Source organism: Desmodus rotundus, chromosome 2 (genome assembly GCF_022682495.2).
Source record: "Desmodus rotundus isolate HL8 chromosome 2, HLdesRot8A.1, whole genome shotgun sequence".
NCBI classification, from domain to species: Eukaryota; Metazoa; Chordata; class Mammalia; order Chiroptera; family Phyllostomidae; genus Desmodus; species Desmodus rotundus.
Genome location: NC_071388.1, coordinates 108,811,570 through 108,833,454, shown reverse-complemented (window position 1 = coordinate 108,833,454; position 21,885 = coordinate 108,811,570). Strand labels below are relative to the sequence as shown.

The window sequence follows — 21,885 nt, the reverse complement described above, 5'->3', positions numbered from 1 at the left end:
GCTGCAGGGCTGATGACCTGTGTCTTCATGGAGTCACCACATCCCTCTAACAGGAGGGCTGGCCTTTAACTGGTGTGTGTCTAGTTCCCTGGCTGGGTCCCTAGACATCTCAGGTCAAGGATGCTGCTGTCTGTCACTACATACCTCATACAAGCCCTGTAGAGGCAGGTGGGGTAGGGGCTAACCACCTCACCTTGTGCTTACTGACTGCCCCTGCCCAAGTCTCAGGCAGTAGCACCCTAACGATACTCCTGTGGCCACTTCCCCATGCCACCCTGCTCAGGAACAGACAATACTCCAACCCACTGGCCAAAGACAGAAGATGGACAGATGTGCCTAACAACCGAAACAGCACTGGCAGGGATAATGCCAGCTGTCTCCTGTCGGGGAGACTCTGGGCTTAGCCCTACAGTTCAAATCCTAATAGCCCCAGCCACCTGCTGTGGGACCTGGAGAAAGGTACCAGCTTCTCTGGCCCTCATTTCCATAGTTGCAAAGAGGTACACCAGAGTAACAGTAACTGCCTTGTAGGGTAAAGTAAGAAATTCATGGCATAGAGTGTGTGGAGCACAGAGCCCAGCAGGCTAAGTGCTGGACAAAGAGAGTTGTTTTCAGCAACTCTGGGAGACTTCCAGAGTCCCTCCACCCCTACCCAACCTGCTTCCCTGAAAAAGGTCAAATGGGACATATGGACATTCCATGTCCACCTTCATACATTTCAGCCAAGAACAGGGAACACAAAGTCTTCCCAGTTATCCCCCTCGGAGACGCTGGCACCCGCTCTGGCTGGACAATGCACAAGCTGCCAGGGGTACACCCAGCTGTCTGGAGGCCAAACCCCAGAGCTGGGGGAGAGCACCCCATCCTGTACCCCTTTTCCAACCTTCCCCAGAAACCCAAAAGACTCTCAATGGTGACAGCAACACAAGCCAATTTGTGGGCTTATGCAAGATGTCATTGAGTTGACAAGATGCCACTGAGTTTTACAATAATTTTTAACCTGGAGTGTGGGGGGCCTTCTCTGTACTAGGTCCTTGTGAAGGGAGACTGCTAGTTCCAGATAAGGAAACTGAAGCACAGAGAAAGCCAAGTAGCCTACTAAGGGTCACACAAGATTGGACCCATGTTCCCTCCTGTCCCCACAGCTCCTGATGGTATCATACAGGCATGGTTGGCCATTCAAGAATCTGTCTTTTCAATAATCCCAGGCCTTTCCCCACTCCAGTTTCCACACACCTGAGCCTAGAAAGACAGTGTTAGGGCTTGGGAACAAACAACAGCCAGTCACAAGGGTCTGTTTACACTCAAGGATGGGTCAGTATTACTGAGGCTGTGTCAGCCTGGGCAGCAGTCAGTCCAATGTGTGTGCTCCATGGACAGGCAGATGAGCCTGCAGTCCTGGCTCCAATGCTCCTTGGCTATGTGGCCCACAACACAGTCCTCTCTGAACCTGGGCTTTATCACCTGCAAGATGGGCCAGCAATAGCTACCTCCAGGGTTGTTTAGAGGGTAAAGTGAGGTAGCACCTGCACACATAGCCCATAACTGCTCAGTAACTGGCAGTCCACAGTCTTCCTTCCCTCCTTCACAGAGCACAGTACCTCTTTATGAGCATTGCCATGTGCCAGGCACCATTCTGGGTGTGGGGAGAGTGGGGATTCCACTTAGCACCGCCCTCCACACTGCAGTGGCAGCTGCCCCAGCACTGCCTTGGTCCTCCTTCCCACCCTTCTTCCTGAGGCCTTGGGAGGCTGGTGGCAGGGTCACTTAGCTGCCTGCCGTGAACAGGAATTCACACACAGTCAGCTCCACTCCCATGCTAGAAAATCAGCACACTGTCCTGGCTGGTGTAGCTCAGTGGATTGAGTGCCAGCCTGCGAACCAAAGGATCGCTGGTTCAATTCCCAGTCAGGACCCATGCCTGGGTTGCGGGCCAGGTCCCTAGTAGGGGGCACATGAGAGGCAACCACACATTGATGTTTCTCTCCCTCTCTTTCTCCCTTCCTTTCCCTCTCTCTAAAAATAAATAAATAAAATCTTTTTTAATTAGCATACCATCTTGGGCTGCTACACACAAAACACTTACATTATCAGAAACATGTTCCAAATTTGTACGGATCTTTCAGAAATTAAGAGCTTTTCCTGAAGCCCTAGCTGTGCCTCTGCTCTAGCAGGTCCCTGTACTTTTAAGTAGGTGCACTTTAAACACTTCACGCTGACAACAGAGAGCTGGGGGAACCAGAAGTTCACAGAAAAATGAAGTTGCGTGAAATATAAACACAGAGCCATGCAGCATGAGCTCTCCTGAAGCTGGCTCTCACCATCACCCATGTGCCTTTCATGCCTCTCAGCTGTGTGCACTCTGCACTATGCAGTTACTCTCTGACACCATACCTGGCCTTCAGTACCCTGCTGGCCCACTCTCCATACCAGGGCTCACTCCATAGATGCCCAGAGTGCTCAGAGGTCGAAAGTGAGAAATCCTATCCACTCAGATGAGTTACCTGGCCTGCTGAGCCTCAGGTTCCCCACCTGTGCCACAGACTTGTTCAATCCCGTCCAGGTCCTTGCTGAGCCTGCAATGCTGGGTACAGATGCAGGCCCAGCAACAGTTACCCCACAGTGCTGCTTGACAGTCTCTGATCCCCTGCTCCTCCCATGCCCTCCCTCTTGCTCCATTCTCAGCCCCAGACAACTTGGAAGGCTCAGTCCACATCACCCGTGGGAAGGGCCCCATGCTGTATACGCATGTGAGCACAAAGCAGGCTGCACTTGCACTGAGTACCATTAGTCCCTGGACTGCTTTTCCTCCTTAGGTGCTCTGGGTTCCCCACTTCTATGACTGTAGCTCTCTGTCCCCTCCCTGACTCCCCCTCCTCCCAACTTCAATGTCCTCTCCCATAGTTCCTCCCACACCTCCTATGCTGGGAGACCTACCTATCACTTTGATGCAAATGACCCCCAGTGCTGCTTGGCAGTCTCTGCTCCCCTTCTCTCCCTTCTTGCTCTCCCCCACCTTCTAATGGATGGTTCCACCCAGATGGCCCCTGGGGTACTGCAAATTCCACATGTCCAAAAGGACAAGACCCCCCAGCCCTGACCCCCATGCTGGGGACTCCATCACCTTCCATGTGCCCCTCACACCCTCCCTAGCCTAGGTTAACTCACCCTTATGGATGCCCTGAGGTCCACCCTGAAGCCCAGAGGCTCCCCTTCCATCCCAAGAGGAGTCTTTCACCATTTGTCTACACTGGCATTTCCCTATGGATAAGGCAATCCAGGCTTTACAGTCAGTCCAACTTGGGTTCACATCACAGCTTAGCCAGCAGGTTAACCACTCATTTTGATCATCTATAAAGTGGGAATAAAATGATCCCAGTCTCAAAGCTGTAATGGGGGTTACATAGGATAACTAATCCCGAACACCCCATACTCAGCACCCTGCCCAAGAATGTTGATCACCATTGATATCAAACCCAGCTAGATGAAGTTGAACCCTCCCCAAGCCTCATCACTAACCCAGGCATGGTTCTCTGGCCCTGGGCGCTTGGTCCTTGGCCTTTGGAAGGGCCCAGCAGGGTGTCTGAGGAAAGGCCCAAAGCTGAGCTGCAGCTTTCAGGATCGGGATTCTCCAGCCTGCACCCTGCCCCTGCCCCTGTCACCTACTGGGTGTGACTGGTGGCAGGCTATGGCAGTGCTGGTGCCTCTGGTACAGACCTGAGGCAGTGAGGCCTGGCAGCCATGGCAGCTCCTCCTGGCAGCAGAGCAGCCACTCAGACAAACAGGCCTTAAACCCTCAACCTGGGAACACACATGTGGTGGGAGAAACCATACAGGACTGCTGGAGTGCAGAGCTGCCTCCCCCTGCTGCACCAATGACTCCACACTCATGTCACACACTGCAATCTCCAAACAGCAGCAGTTAACTGCAAATAGAAAGGATGTTGTTCCTACCGAGGGGCATCACAATGAAAGCTGAGGCTGGCAGAATTGGGTCCAGGCTGGGGAGGAAACTTGCTGGGAAGGTCCCAAACAGCACTAAGGGGAGATCCAAAAGGACAGGGCAGGATGCTTGCAGGTCCCAGGCTGCCTGAGGCCCCTAAACATGCTGAGGATGACGTAGTACTGACTAGCCTCAGCAGCTGGAAATCCTGTAAGCAGTGAAGAAGCTGAGGTGGTGCCCATGTTCTGCTTCCCTTCCTGAGAGCCTGTGCCAAAAAGAGTACCCAGGAGACCCAGATCAGGTCAGCCCTGCTACAGGATCCTGCCCTCAAATAGCCAAGCACCCTAAAGAGGTCCATGCTGTCAAACTCAGACTGCAGGCAATCCTCCAGCTTGCTATGGGAAGTAGAAGCAGCAGGATCTAATGGAAGACTGTAGGAAGGCATCGTTTCTATGCATTTTTACCTAAAGAGATTGTCAGGGTTGCTATAATATAAGTGAAAACATCCAATGTCAGCATCTGACTGTGGATGTCAACATCTGACTTATTGATCATAGTGCCTGATCCAGCAGGCACTATGATCAACAATAAAATGAGAATCCAGAGCACTCACAGAAATCTTAGCAGCAATTTCATTTCCCTGAAAAACCTTTCCATTGAAGTCAGAAAGTATGAACATTATCTTCCTCTACCTTCAAAAAGAGACAGGATCCATCATTCTGGTAAGCAGGGTGCTAGTACTCATACACTGGGCAGTGAAAAGCTTAGAGAGGATCTGCTGGTACTCACATGGAGGACCCACTCACCAAGGAACACACCTCATCCCAAACCCAAGCACAAGGAAGTACTCATTAACCACCATGGGGTCTGCCCCCAAACAGTCATATTGTTACCAGACAAGGGGCCTGGCCCTGAGCGGGTCTGCCTAGGGCCGGCTGTCATGTGTGGGTTCTTGACTTCATGTAGGAAAGATTTCACAATACGGGTGCAGGTGACTCTGAGGATCGATTTATTAAAACTGGGGACAATGAAACAAGGAAGGGCTTATCATAGAGGAAGCAACAGGAGAGTTTAGGCTGGGCTGCCTTAGCTCACTGGGAAGTCAGAGAAAAGGGGGCTTTGGGGACAGGTCCAGGGGATTAGCCTGGGGCAAGTTGCCAGCTGCCCATTACCTTAGAGTTTAGGACACGTATGCCTATGAAGAAGGAAGTGGGGGAGGAAGAAGGGAATAGTGGCTGCTCCACAGAGGGAAAGCCCCAGAACGAGTCCTTTGTCTTGAGGCTTTTCTTTCTTTCTTGCAGGCAGGAACCTTAGGGGAGGTCTCAGGGGAGGGTTTCAGCAGAATATTCATCAGTTCTTCACGTGTGCCCTTTCAGGGTCGTGGTCCCCACTGTTTGGTCAGCAACAGGGTCTTTAATCACTGCAGTTAGTCCTGTTGTTATCACCTGGTTTTGCTGCTTTTTTGGGCCTGGAGCTGAAGCACAGCTAAGGCCTACATGTTATCTCCAGGGAGGAAAGGCCAGGAGAGAAGAAGCTACCCTGGGAGTAATGTCCTTATTTATCTAGTTTTGCCCCCTGCCAGGCACTCGGGGACTTCTGCCCTGCTGAACATCTGTTGGCATTGAATTGATAGCAGTGACCTTCAGTTGACACCAGTAATGAGAGAGCAGACAGAGCTGGGGCTCTTTCAAAACTTCATCCCCAAATAGGAGTTATTATTTAACCTGACCTGCTCCTCCCTGGAAGACCACACTGGAAAGGCTTGTCTGACCTCACACACACATACCCAGTGCTAAAGGCCTCTTTTGGGTAGTGTTTTTCAAATGTATTACTATCACAGCTGCCTATGATATCATAGCTGCCATTGTCACAGGCAAATAACAGTGTGACAACAACAAACTAACCAAAAAACTTAAAAGGAAAAACTGAGAAGTGAGATGTCTTTAGAAGCTCTGAAAACAGTTAACATATTCCTGGGAATCTAGAAAGCCATAAAAATGCCCAAGGCTGTGTGCACACTCAGAAAAGACCAGAAAGGTCCTAAACACTCACTTCTGACTGACCCATAGGCTGTGCAAGCAGGAAGTGAAGACTAAAGCAGAGTTGCAAACTGCCTGGTTGAATGTTGAAGTTGTGTCCCAACATGCACTCAGTGACCTCAGCAAAGGCTGAGAGACTTACTGATATCAGGCATTCAAGAAAATTTGGGGCCAGCCCCCAGGTCGATCAGCACACCCTGATCAGCAGCCTGGACTCCCACACCTGAAGCCCCAGGTCGGAGCGCACCCCATCAGTGGCCGCGCTGCTATAGGCACCCATGCCTGAAGCACCAGGGACGGAACACCTCCTACCTAGCCCCTGCACACAGAGCCCTGCAGGGCCTACTGGCTCTCTAGGGGGAAGGCAGAATGCCCAGCAAAGGGGAGCTGCAGGGCTAGGGGAGAAGGCAGTCAGCAGAAAGACTTGACTCAGTAGGGGGCTGAACTACCCTGAAGGGGGACTGAGAGTCCCTAGCATCTAGGACAGCAAAGAGCAAGAAGGTGGAGTGTGAGTTGCCCCTAATTGGTGAACCTCAAGGACAGCACAACTGGTAGACTAAAGGCCTAGGTAGGGAGCAGAAGGACCCTGATGAACTGGACTGGAGGCTGGACAACAGCGAAGACTGAGGCTCAGGAAGGGAGAAAAGTGAAACCAATCCCTCCCCAGCCTGTCACAGACAGGAAGACCAGCAGAAATGGCCTGACCGGATTAAAGCCAGCAGAAGGCTTTTTTTTTTTTAATTCCTCTTCCTTTCTGTCCTTCTTTCTTTTTTTTTTATTCCTTCTTCCTTCCTTCCTTTCCTTTTCTATTCCTTCTTCCTTCCTTCCCTTTTTCTTTTTTTTTTTTCTTCTTTTCCCACAGGTGAGGCAATAAAACCAGGAGCTCTGAAAAGACCAGAGTTAGAACAAAACAGGGGTCATCCTAACAACTGACACAGTGACACAAATTTCACTTTGCTACTCCAGAGAACTTCCAAGGTGGGAGTGGTGAACTGCCAGTACACCTGCTGGAAGAGGAAACCCACCAACAAAGAAACCACCAACAGATAACAACAGAAGAAGGTGAAGGAGGGAGTGGAAGACACACGAACCTCAATCCAGGACTGATCTGGAAATACAACTAAATAGTGGAGAAATTACTCAGAACAAACAACTGAATAAGATCAAGAGAAAAGCCTCAAAACATTGTATACATGGAAGAACCAGCTCCAACACAACCTGCCCACACCTTCACAACAGAAAACAAGAGGTGGTAGACAGACTGACCCTCATGACCAGCTGGTGGGAAGGACCCATCAAAAAAAGACCCAACAACAATCAAAACCCAAAGACATACACAGAGCCAACATACACCACAGCCCAAGACCAGCGAGCTCAGGAGATTAAGGAGACCACACCACCAAATCCCACTGGCATTCTACCATAGAGGTTCACACCATAAACCCCAGGAGTCAGAACAGATCAATTTAAGAAGCAGAGGCTAACAAGAAGAGTCTCACAAACAATGGGAAGACAAAGAAACAATCCCCAAGTGAAAGGAAAGGAGGAAGCCTCAGAAAGAATGCTAAATGAAATAGAGGCAAGTCAACTATCAGATACTGAGTTCACAGCAATGGTTATCAGGAAGCTCTCTGAGCTCACAGAGAACTACCGGCAACTACAGGGAAACTACAATGAACTCACTGCAAACTATATCAACATGAAAAAGGAAATAGAAACTATCAACAAGGGACAAGAGGAAATGAAGACTAAAATTTATGAACTGAAGAACACAGGAAAAAGGAATCAAAAGCAGGCTTGATGCAGTAGAGGATCAGATCAGTGAGCTGGAGGACAAAGTAGAAAAAGAACACCCAGAAACAGCAACAAAAGGAAAAGAGGGTCAGAAAGAATGAAAAGGGGTTAAGGGAAATGCAGGACAACGTGAAAGGTAACAATACCCATATAATAGGGATACCAGAAGGAGAAGAAGAAGATCAAGGGACAGAAAATCTGTTTGAAAAAGTAATGATGGAAAATTTCCCTAATTTGCTGAGAAAAAAAGTCACACAAATCCAGGAAACACAGAGAGTCCCAATCAAGAGGAACCCAAAGAGGCCCACTGCAAGACACATCATAATTAAAATGGCAAAATTCCAAGACAAAGAGAGAATCTTAAAGGCAGAGAGGGAGAAACAGGAAGTAACATACAAAGGAACCCCAATAAGGTTAGCAGCTGACTTCTCAATGGAAACACTCCAAGCCAGAAGAGAATGGCAAAAAATATTCCAAGTAATGAGAACCAGAGGCCAGCAACCAAGGCTACTTTACCGAGCAAGGCTCTCAATCAAGATAGAAGGCCAAATAAGGAGCTTCCCAGACAAAAGAAGTCGAAAACAATATACCTCCACCAAACAAGTTCTATGAGAGATGCTAAAGGGACTGCTTTAAGGAAGGGAAGGAAGAGAGAGAGGGAGGAACACAGGTGCATAATAGCGGCAATGAATAACTAGCTATTATCGATAATAACCTTAAACGTAAATGGATTAAATGCTCCAATCAAAAGACATAGAACAGCTGAATGGATAAGAAAACATGATCCACACATATGTTGCCTACAAGAGACCCACCTCAGGAAAAAAGACCTACACAGACTGAAAGTGAAGGGCCAAAAACAAATTTTTCAAGCAAACGGACAGGAAAAAGAAGCAGGGGTAGCTGTATTCATATCAGACAAAATGGACTTCAAAAAAAGGACCATACAGAGAGATCCAGAAGGTGACTTCATAATACTCGAAGGAAGAATCCACCAAGAAGACATAAACATTGTAAATATATATGCACCCAACATGGGAGACCCAAATACATAAAGAAAATCTTGGAGGACTTCACAAAAGATATTGACAGCAACACAATTATACTAGGGGACTTTAACACCCCACTCTCAAAAATGAACAGGTCTTCCAAACAAAATATCAAGAAAGATATTCTGTCACTTAACAAAACCATAGATGAAATGGACTTAACTGATACATATAGAGCCTTTCATGCCAAAGAAGCAAAATACACATTCTTTTCAAGTGTACATGGAACTATTTCAAAGATAGACCACATGATAGGACACAAAACAAGCCTCAACAAAGTCAAGAAAATTGAAATGATATCAAGCACTTTCTCTGACCACAAGGGACTGAAATTAGAAACCAATCCCAAGGGATAAAACTCAAAACACTCAAAATCATGGAGATTAAATAGCATGCTATTCAACAATGAATGGGTCAAGAATGAGACTAGGGAAGAAATCAAAAGTTTCCGGAAAGAAACAAAACGAATTCACAACAACCCAAAACCTATTGGACACAGCAAAGGCAGTGGTGAGAGGGAAGTTCATAGCGATACAGGCCTATCCTAAAAAATAGAAACATTTCAAACAACCTAATCCTATGCCTGCAAGAAATTGAGGAACAACAAAGACAGCCCAGAGCACGTAGAAGGAAGGAAATAACCAAAATCAGAGCACAGTTAAATGACATAGAGACTAAAAGCACTATTCTAAGAATTAATGGAACCAGGAGCTGGTTCTCTGAAAAGATAAACAAAATTGACAAGTCTTTAAGCAGGCTCATTACGAAAAAAAAGAGAGGGGATCCAAATACACACAATGAGAAATAAAGGAGGAGAGAGTACAACTCATACCACAGAAATACAATGGATTTTAAGAAATTACTGCAAAGAACTGTATGCCAAGAAATTTGAAAACCTAGGTGAAATGGACACATTTCTAGAAAAATATAATCTTCCAAAACTGAATGAAGAAGAAGCAGAAAGCCTGAACAGACCAATAACAGCAGACGAAATTGAAGCAGTCATCAAGAAACTCCCAACACACCAAAGCCCAGGACCACAGGGCTTTTCACAGGAGAATTCTACACAGCAGTTAAGGAAGAGCTAATCCCTATCCTTCACAGACTATTTGAAAAAATCCAAACTGATGGAAGACTCCCAAACTCTTTTGATGAAGCCAGCATCATCTAATCCCAAAACCAGATAAAGACATAACAAAGAAAGAAAGCTTCTGGCCAATATCGCTGATGAACATAGACGCTAAAATTCTCAACAAAATATTGGCAAACTGCATCCACCAATACATTAAAAAGATCATACACCATGACCAAGTGGGATTCATCCCAGGGATGCAAGGACGGTACAATATATGCAAATCAATAAACGTAATACATCACATCAACAACAGCAAAGACAAAAATCACATGAACATACCAATAGATGCGGAAAAAGCATTTGATAAGATACACTACCCATTTCTGATAAAAACACTCAGCAAAGTGGGAATAGAGGGAGCATTCCTCAACATAATAAAGGCCATATATGAGAGACCTACAGCCAACATCATACTCAATGGACAGAAACGTAGAGCTTTCCCACTAAGATCAGGAACAAGACAAGGATGCCCTCTCTCACCACTCCTATTCAGCATAGTATTGGAAGTCCTAACCACAGCAGTCAGACAAGAAAAAGAAATAAAAGGCATCCAAATTGGAAAGGAGGAAATGAAACTGTCACTGTTTGCAGATGACATGATAGTGTACATGGAAAATCCTATAGACTCCACCAAAAAACTACTCGACCTAATAAATGAATTTGGCAAAACAGCTGGATACAAAGTCAATACAGAAATCAAAGGCATTCCTGTATACCAACAACGAAACTGCAGAAAGAGAAATCAGGAAAAAAATCCCATTTGATATAGCAACAAGAAAAATAAAATAAACCTAACCAAGGAGGTAAAAGACCTGTACTCAGAAAACTACACAACACTGAAGAAAGAAATTAAAGAAGACAAACAAATGGAAGCATGTACCATGCTCATGGATTGGAAGAATTAACATTATCAAAATGGCCATACTACCCAAAGCACGTTATAGATTCAATGCAATCCCTATTAAAGTACCCATGACATATTTCACAGATATAGAACAAACATTTCAGAAATTTATATGGAACCATAAATGATCCCGAATAGCTGCAGCAATTTTGAGAAAGAAGAGCAAAGTAGGACGGATCACAATACCTGATATCAAACTGTATTACAAGGCCACTGCAATCAAAATAGCCTGGTACTGGCATGAAAACCAGCACATAGACCAATGGAACAGAAGAGAAAGCCTGGAAATAAACCCAAGTCTCTAGAGTCAATTAATATTTGACAAAGGAGGAAGAAGCATAAAATGTAGTAAAAATAGCTTCTTCAACAATGATGTCAGGAGGGCTGGACAGCTACGTGCAAAAAAAATGAAACTCGATCAACAATTTCTGCCATACACAAAAATAAATTCAAGGTGGATAAAAGACATAAATATAAGTCATAACACCATAAAAGTCCTAGAGAAAAACATTGGAAGGAAAATCGCAGACATTCCACGCAGCAACATCCTCACAGACATGTCCCTTAGCGCAAGGGACATAAAGGAAAGAATAAACAAATGGGACCTCATCAAAATAAAAAGCTTCTGCATGGCCAAAGAAAACAGCATTAAAATGTAAATAGAACCAACAGTATGGGAAAACATATTTGCCAATGATACCTCAGACAAGGGCCTGATCTCCAAAATATATAAAGAACTCACACAACTCCACTCCAGGAAGACAAACAACCCAATTAAAAAATGGGCAAAGGACTTGAACACTTCTCCAAGGAAGACTTACAGAGGGCCCAGAGACATATGAAAAGATGCTCAGCATCACTAGCCATCAGAGAGATGCCAATTAAAACCACAATGAGGTACCATCTCACACCAGTCAGAGTGGCCAACATAAACAAATCAACAAACAAATGTTGGAGAGGATGTGGAGAAAAGGGAACCCTAGTGCACTGTTGGTGGGAATGCAGACTGGTGAGGCCACTGTGGAAAACAATATGGAATTTCCTCAGAAAACTAAAAATGGAACTGCCCTTTGACCCAGCAATTCTGCTGCTGGGATTATACCCTAAGAACACTGAAACACCAATCCAAAAGAATCTGTGCACCCCAATGTTCATAGCAGCACAATTTACAATAGCCAAGTATTGGAAGCAACCTAAGTGCCCATCAGCAAACGAGTGGATCCAAAAACTATGGTACATTTACACAATGGAATTCTACGCAGCAGAGAGACAGAAGGAGCTTATACCCTTTGCAACAGCATGGATGGAACTGGAGAGCATTATGGTAAGTGAAATAAGCCAGGTAGTGGGGGACAAATACCATATGATCTCACCTTTAACTGGAACATAATCAACAGAAGAAAAAAGCAAACAAAATATAAGCAGAGACGTTGAAGTTAAGAACAATCTAACAATGGTCATGGGGGAGTTGGGAGGGGACAGTGAGGAGAGGGGATTACAAGAACTACTATAAAGGACACATGGACAAAATCGGGGGGGATGGTGGGGGTGGGGGAGGGAGATGGGTTTGGCTGGTGTGGGGTGGAGGGATGGGGAGAAAAGGCAGACAACTGTAATTGAATAACAATAAAAATTGAGGGATGGGAGAAAAGGCAGACAACTGTAATTACAGTTGTCTGCCTTTTCTCCCCATCCCTCCACCCCACCCCAGCTGAAACAATAAAAAAAAATTTTTTAAATCGTAAGAAAAGCATTACATATCAATGTAATGATATATCATTATGAAAAGTAGTTCTATTTTCCAAAACAGAAAAAAAATTCCTGAGACATCTGGACACAGATAAGATGAAGTAGCAAGAACCAGCCAAATATTTGAAATGGCACAAAATATAAAAAATTATTGTTTTCAAAATACTGAACATCAGACAACAAAGGTCAGTGATCTATAAGAAACAGAAAAGGAACAAGTGAACCCTGTGTTTTCCCCGCCCTTGACCAGAGAAGAGGATTCCAGGTAGAACTGAGCAAACTCCCTGAATTAAAGAGATGGGGCTGGAAGTCCAGGGAGACCAAGGCATCTAGACTTTGCAGTACTGGATATTGGAAAGAAGAAGACTATACAGAGAGAGAACTCCAAAGGTCTCTAGAGGGTCCCTCTCAAGTATTCAAATGAGTACTCATAAGCATAGGCATGTAATGAAATTGCTCCAGGCCAGGAAACAACCACCTCAAAGGATGTGTGGGAGCAGTGTCTGGCACTCACACATGGCCAAGAATAATACCTGTTTCAACCACCCAGACTGAGAAATCCCAGGATGGAAAAATAGAAACTACCCAAACTGAACATAGAGAGGTAGATGGAAAAATATGGGAGTCAGGAAGATGGCGGCAACATAGGTGGTAGCAGAATCCACTTCCCCTCAACGCCAGAGAAATACCTAGCTGATCTGAGGAGCAGAGCGAACAGCCAACAGTATTCCAGCATATACGAAGATCAGAGACCAAAGATAGAGGACATTGAAAGATCTGACGGTGAGACAACAAAACGTGGAGTGCTGAAAAGACTAGAGTTAGACCGTGTTAAACGTCAGCTCAAAACCAGTGAGCACAGGAGATTAAGGAGACAGCACCACCGAATCCCATTGGCATTCTACCATAGAAGTTCATATCATAAACCCAGGGAATCAGAACAAAGCAATTTAAGAAGCAGAGGCCAACAAGAAGAGCCTCACAAACAATGGGAAGACAAAGAAACAATTCCCAAATGAAAGGAAAGGAGGAAGCCTCAGAAAGAATGCTAACCGAAAAAGAGGCAAGTCAACTATCAGATACTGAGTTCAAAGCAATGGTCATCAGGAAGCTCACTGAGCTCTCTGAGCTCAAAGAGAACTACCAGAAACTACAAGGAAACTACAATGAACTCACTGCAAACTATATCAACATGAAAAAGGAAATAGAAAATATCAACAAGAGCCAAGAGGAAATGAATAATACAATTTCTGAATTGAAGAAAACAGTAGAAGGAATAAAAAGCAGACTTGATGAAGCAGAGGATCAGATCAGCGAGCTGGAGGATAAAGTAGAAAAAAACACCCAGAAGGAGCAAGAAAAGGAAAAGGGGCTCAGAAAGAATGAAGAGGCAATAAAGGAAATGCAGGACAACATGAAACGTAACAATATCCATATAATAGGAATACCAGAAGGAGAAGAAGAAGAGCAAGGGATAGAAAACCTGTTTGAAAAAGTAATGATGGAAAATTTCCCTAATCTGAGGAGAGAAAAAGTCACCCAAATCCAGGAATCACAGAGAGTCCCAAACAAGAGGAACCCAAAGAGACCCACTGCAAGACACATCATAATTAAAATGGCAAATTTCCAAGACAAAGAGAGGATCTTAAAGGCAGCAAGGGAGAAAAAGGAAGTAACATACAAGGGAGCCCCAATAAGGTTAGCAACTGACTTCTCAATGGAAACGCTCCAAGCCAGAAGAGAATGGCAAAAAATATTCCAAGTAATGAGAACCAGAGGCCTGCAACCAAGACTACTTTACCCAGCAAGGCTCTCAATCAAGATAGAAGACCAAATAAAGAGCTTCCCAGACAAAAGAAGTCTAAAAGAATACAGCTCCACCAAACCAGCTCTGCAAGAGATGCTAAAGGGACTGCTTTAAGGAAAGGAAGGAAAAGAGAAAGACAGAGGAACACAGGTAGGAAATAATGGCAATGAATAACTACCTATCGATAATAACCTTAAACGTAAATGGATTAAATGCTCCAATCAAAAGACATAGAACAGCTGAATGGATAAGAAAACATGACCCACACATATGCTGCCTACAAGAAACCCATCTCAGGACAAAAGACTTACACAGACTGAAAGTGAAGGGCTGGAAACAAATTTTCCAAGCAAACGGACAGGAAAAAAAAGCAGGGGTAGCAATACTCATATCAGACAAAATAGACTTCCAAAGAAGGGCCATAAAGAGAGACCCAGAAGGTCACTTCATAATACTCAAAGGAAGAATCCACCAAGAAGACATAAACATTATAAATATATATGCACCCAACATAGGAGCACCCAAATACATAAAGAAAATCTTGGAGGATTTCAAGAAAGATATTGACAGCAACACAATTATAGTAGGGGATTTTAACACCCCACTATCAAAAATGGACAGGTCTTCCAAACAAAAGATCAACAAACATATTGTGTCACTTAACAATACCCTAGAGGAAATGGACTTAACTGATATATACAGAGCTTTTCATCCCAAAGAAGCAAAATACACATTCTTTTCAAGTGTCCATGGAAGTTTTTCAAAGATAGACCACATGATAGGACACAAAGCAAGCCTCAACAAATTGAAGAAAATTGAAATCATATCAAGCATCTTCTCTGACCACAAGGGTCTGAAACTAGAAACCAACCCCAAGGGTAAAAACCCAAAACACTCAAAATCATGGAGACTGAATAGCATGCTATTAAATGATGAATGGGTCAAGAACGAGATTAGGGAAGAAATCAAAAACTTCCTGGAAACAAATGAAAACGAACTCACAACAACCCAAAACCTATGGGACACAGCAAAGGCAGTCCTGAGAGGGAAGTTCATACCAATACAGGCCTACCTTAAGAAGTTAGAAACAGTTCAAACAAACAACCTAACCCTACGCCTACAAGAACTGGAGGAACAACAACAAAGACAGCCCAGAGCAAGCAGAAGGAAGGAAATAACCAAGATCAGAGCAGAACTAAATGACATAGAGACTAAAAGCACAATTGTAAGGATCAATGAATCCAGAAGCTGGTTCTTTGAAAAGATAAACAAAATCGACAAGCCTTTAAGTAGGCTTATCAAGAAGAAAAGAGAGAGGATCCAAATAAACAGAATTAGAAATGAAAGTGGAGAGATTACAACTGATACCACAGAAATACAAAGGATCATAAGAAATTACTATGAAGACCTATATGCTAAGAAATTTGAAAACCTAGATGAAATGGACACATTTCTAGAAAAATATAATCTTCCAAAACTGACTGAAGAAGAAGCAGAAAACCTGAACAGACCAATATCAGCAAAGGAAATTGAAGCAGTCATCAAGAAACTCCCATCACACAAAAGCCCTGGACCAGATGGTTTCACAGGAGACTTCTACAAAGCATTTAAGGAAGAACTAACCCCTATCCTTCACAGACTATTCGAAAAAATCCAAACTGATGGAAGACTACCAAACTCTTTTTATGAAGCCAACATCATCCTAATCCCAAAACCAGATAAAGACACAACGAAGAAAGAAAACTTCAGGCCAATATCGCTGATGAACATAGACGCTAAAATTCTCAACAAAATATTAGCAAACCGCATCCAGCAATATATTAAAAGGATCATCCACCATGACCAAGTGGGATTCATCCCAGGGATGCAAGGATGGTACAATATTCGCCAATCAATAATCATAATACATCACATCAACAACAGCAAAGACAAAAATCACATGACCATATCAATAGATGCGGAAAAAGCGTTCGATAAGATACAGCACCCATTTCTGATAAAAACACTCATCAAAGTGGGAATAAAGGGAGCAGTCCTCAACATAATTAAGGCCATATATGAGAGACCTACAGCCAACATCACACTCAATGGACAAAAACTTAGAGCTTTCCCACTAAGATCAGGAACAAGACAAGGATGCCCTCTCTCACCACTCCTATTCAACATAGTATTGGAAGTCCTAGCCACAGCAATCAGACAAGAAAAAGCAATAAAAGGCATCCAAATTGGAAAGGAGGAAATGAAACTGTCACTGTTTGCAGACGACATGATAGTGTACATGGAAAACCCTATAGACTCCACTCAAAAACTACTCGACCTAATAAATGAATTTGGCAAAATAGCTGGATACAGAGTCAATACCCAGAAATCAAAGGCATTCCTGTATACCAACAATGAAACTGCAGAAAGAGAAATCAGGAAAAAAATCCCATTCGATATAGCAACAAGAAAAATAAAGTACCTAGGAATAAACCTAACCAAGGAGGTAAAAGACCTGTACTCAGAAAACTACACAACACTGAAGAAAGAAATTAAGGAAGATACAAACAAATGGAAGCATGTACCATGCTCATGGATTGGAAGAATTAACATCATCAAAATGGCCATACTACCCAAAGCAATTTATAGATTCAATGCAATCCCTATTAGAGTACCCATGACATATTTCACAGATATAGAACAAACATTGCAGAAAGTCATATGGAACCATAAACGACCTCGAATAGCAGCAGCAATTTTGAGAAAGAAGAACAAAGCAGGAGGGATCACAATACCTGATATCAAACTGTATTACAAGGCCACTGTAATCAAAACAGCCTGGTACTGGCATAAAAACAGGCACATAGACCAATGGAACAGAAGAGAGAGCCTGGAAATAAACCCAAGTCTCTAGAGTCAATTAATATTTGACAAAGGTGGAAGAAGCATAAAATGTAGTAAAAATAGCTTCTTCAACAATGATGTCAGGAGGGCTGGACAGCTACGTGCAAAAAAAATGAAACTCGATCAACAATTTCTGCCATACACAAAAATAAATTCAAGGTGGATAAAAGACATAAATATAAGTCATAACACCATAAAAGTCCTAGAGAAAAACATTGGAAGGAAAATCGCAGACATTCCATGCAGCAACATCCTCACAGACATGTCCCCTAGCGCAAGGGACATAAAGGAAAGAATAAACAAATGGGACCTCATCAAAATAAAAAGCTTCTGCATGGCTAAAAAAACAGCACCAAATTACAAAGAGAACCAGCAATATGGGAAAACATATTTGCCAATGATACCTCAGACAAGGGCCTGATCTCCAAAATATATAAAGAACTCACACGACTCCACTCCAGGAAGACAAACAACCCAATTAAAAAATGGGCAAAGGACTTGAACAGACACTTCTCCAAGGAAGACATACAGAGGGCCCAGAGACATATGAAAAGATGCTCAGCATCACTAGCCATGAGAGAGATGCAAATTAAAACCACAATGAGGTACCATCTCACACCAGTCAGAATGGCCAACATAAACAAATCCACAAACAAATGTTGGAGAGGATGTGGAGAAAAGGGAACCCTAGTGCACTGTTGGTGGGAATGCAGACTGGTGAGGCCACTGTGGAAAACAATATGGAATTTCCTCAGAAAACTAAAAATGGAACTGCCCTTTGACCCAGCAATTCCGCTGCTGGGATTTTACCCTAAGAACACTGAAACACCAATCCAAAAGAATCTGTGCACCCCAATGTTCATAGCAGCACAATTTACAATAGCCAAGTACTGGAAGCAACCGAAGTGCCCATCAGCAAACGAGTGGATCCAAAAACTATGGTACATTTACACAATGGAATTCTACGCAGCAGAGAGAAAGAAGGAGCTTATACCCTTTGCAACAGCATGGATGAAACTGGAGAGCATTATGCTAAGTGAAATAAGCCAGGAAGTGAGGGACAAATACCATATGATCTCACCTTTAACTGGAACATAAGCAATAGAAGGAAAAAGCAAACAAAATATAACCAGAGACATTGAAGTTAAGAACAATCTAACAATAGCTAGGGTGGGGGTGGGGGGTGGGGGCGGGGAAAGTGGGTAGAGGGGATTACAGGAACTACTATAAAGAACACATGGACAAAACCAAGGGGGAGGGTGGAGAGGGGGGAGGGAGGTGGGTTCAGCTGGGGTGGGGTGGAGGGATGGGGAGAAAAGGCATACAACTGTAATTGAATAACAATTTAAAAAAAAAGAAAGAAAGAAAAAGAAAAATATGAAGAGGAATTTAGGGATGTGTAATGTTATCACAAACTGGTAAAATGTTGACACTAGTACACCATGCCTAAGTTATGTATATATGACTTTTTAGAGTTATGTAAAAAAATCTATACAAAGAGTTAACCAAAAAATACTATAAATAAATCAAAATCGAATTCCTTTTTAAAAATAATTTATTGTTGTTCAGGTTGTTCAACCTGAGTCTTGGCTTCTCACCTTCCTCCCTGAACAACATGAGCTTCAGCACATGCTCCAGCTTTTCCACAAGCTACCGGACCCTGGGCTCTGTGCAGTCGCCCAGCTACCAGGTCCGGCCAGCCAGCAGTGTGGCCAGCATCTATGTAGGCGCTGGGGGCTTGGGCTCCTGGATCTTGGTGTCCCACTCCACCAGCATGCAGGGCAGTTGGGAATCCAGGGTCCTGGCTGTAGGGATGGCTAGGGGTCTGGTGGGCATAGGGGGCATCCAGAGTGAGAAGAACACTATGCAATGCCTGAATTACTGCCTGGCCTCCTACCTAGAGAGGGTGAGAAGTCTGAAGGCTGACAATTGGAGACTGGAAAGCAAAATCCAGGAACACTTAGAGAAGAAGGGACCGCTTGGTCAGAGACTGGGGGCATTATTTCAAGACCATGGAGGACCTGAGGGCTCAGATCTTTGCAAATTCTGTGGACAATGCCCACATCGTTCTGCAGATTGACAGTGCCCGTCTTGCTGCTGATGACTTCTGAGTCAAGTATGAGATGGAGCTGGCCATGGGCCAGTCTGTGGAGAATGACATCAATGAGCTCCAAAAGGTCAGTATCACTTGGCTTTAGCTAGAGAAAGAGATTGAGGCTCTCAAGGAGGAGCTGCTCTTCCTGAAGAAGAACCATGAGGAAGAAATAAATGGTCTACAAAACCAGATTGCCAATTCTGGGTTGACCATGGAGATGGATGCCCCCAAATCTCAGGACCTTGGCAAAATCAAGGAAGACATCTGGGCCCAGTATGATGAACTGGCTCAGAAGAACCGAGAGGAACTAGACAAATACTGGACCCATCAGATTGAAGCAAGCACCACAGTGGTCACCTCGCAGACCACTAAGATAGGTGCTGCAGAAACAGCACTTAAGGAGTTGAGACATACGGTCCAGTCATTGGAGTTCGACCTGTACTCCATCAGGAATCTGAAGGTAAGTTTGGAGAACAGCATGAGGGAGGTAGAGATGCACTATGCCATGCATGTGGAATAACTCAACGGGATCTGTCTGCACCTGGAGTCAGAGCTGGCCCAGACCCGGGCAGAGGGGCAGTGCCAGGCCCAGGAGTATGAGGCCCTCCTGAACATTAAGGTCAAGCTGGATGCTGAGATTGCCACCTACCGCAGCCTACTGGAAGAAGGGGAGGACTTCAATCTTGTTGACACCCTGGACAAGAGCCACTCCTTACAAACCATCCAAAAGACCACAACCTGCAGGATTGTGGATGGCAGAGTGGTGTCTGAGGTCAATGACACTGAAGGCATTAAAGGCAACAAAAGTAGGGCATCCCTTGGCAGGGCAGAAGGCCAATAAAAAGTTTAGAGTTCATTGAAAAAAAATTATTGTTGTTCAGTTATAGTTGTCCTGCCTTTTCCACCATTGTTCAGCCTACCCTGTTCCCCCAACACACTCCCACAGTCAATCCCCTCCCCCATTGTCTGTACCCATGAGTTTTCTATTCCTATTCCTTTGCAAAAACGGAATTCTAAAACAATGTTCAAAGGTGACATGGGGAGGCAAAATAAAAAGAAATTATCTGCTGATACACACAACAAATTGGACATATTTCAAGGGCATTATGATGAGTAAAAAAAAAAAAAAAGCCAGTCTTAAAAGATTACATACTGTATCGTTCCATTCATATAACACCCCTAAAATAACAAAATGAAAAAGATGGAAAACAGATTAGTGGTTGTCAGGGTTCAAAAATGGTTGGGGGTGAGTGCGATTAAAATGGAGTTTTCTGATCCGTTAACATGGGTTGTCTTTCCATTTATTTATATTTTATTTAATTTTATTGAACAATGTTTCATAATTTCCAGTGTATAAGTCTTGCAACTTTAAAAAGATTCTATTTATTTTTAGAGAGACAAGAAAGGAGAAAGAGAGAGAAGCATCAATTGATGGGGGAGTCAAGAGTTGGAAATTTTTAGTTTAAGGAAATAGGTAATAAGCCTAGCAGTTAACTGTGAAAAGCTATTATGTCAGGATCTGCAGATAAGGCCCACCATGGCTCCAGAAGACCACAAGCAATTTGACCTTTATGTTCCAGAAAAGACCATAAGCAACCAAGGTGGTATCTGAGTCATTGTGTTTCTGGGAGAGACAGATCACCACCCAGGACTCAGATAAAGAAAATGACAAGTCTGGGGATAAAAGGATGTTAGGGAAATTGCGGGATTACCAGTTTTATCTCATTAACCTCTTTCCTTGAATCCCAAATCCCTTACCTACACTTTGCCCCCTTATAAAAAAGGCTAGCTTGAAAGGAAATGTGAGATGGTTAGGGTACAAACCCACTGTCTTCTCAGATCACTGGCCATCTGAATAAAGCACCCATAAAGACTCAATCCCTGTCTCTGCTTATTGGGTCTGGTAGGTGACAGGCAGAATGAACACTGGCTTTTCTGAAGAGAAAAAGAGAGTGAGAGAGAAACATCAATGTGTGAGAGAGAAACATGGATCGGTTGCCTCACACCCCCAACCAGGGACCTGGCCCTCCACCCAGGCATGTGCCCTGACTGGGAATTGAGCCAGTGACCTTTCAGACATCCAACCCACCAAGCCACACCAGTCAGGGCAGTCTTGCACTTTTTTGGATAGCTTATTTCTAAGTATTTTATTATTTTTGATGTAATTATAAATGGAATTATTTTCTTATTTTTTCAGACTTTTCATTGTTAGTATAGAAATATAGTTGACCCTGAACAACATAAGTTTGAACTGTGCAGGTGCACTTATATGCATATTTCTTTTCAAAAAATATATTGGAAAAATTTTTTGAGATTTATGACAATTTAAAAAAACTTGCAGACAAATTGTGTAGCCTAGAAATATAGGTTAAGAAAATGTTAGGTATGCATTGAATATATAAATCATACATAGATACTATCAATTTTATCATTTACTACCATAAAATGTATACATATATATTATACAATTTAAAATTTATCAAAAGT

The 21,885-nt window shown here is 43.7% G+C and overlaps 1 pseudogene; it reads left to right on the top strand.

Annotated features, from left to right (window-relative positions):
- Positions 1 to 18,918: 18,918 nt before the first annotated feature.
- LOC112313034 (keratin, type I cytoskeletal 18 pseudogene) lies at positions 18,919 to 20,239 on the top strand (annotated as a pseudogene).
- The last annotated feature ends 1,646 nt before the right edge of the window (positions 20,240 to 21,885 follow it).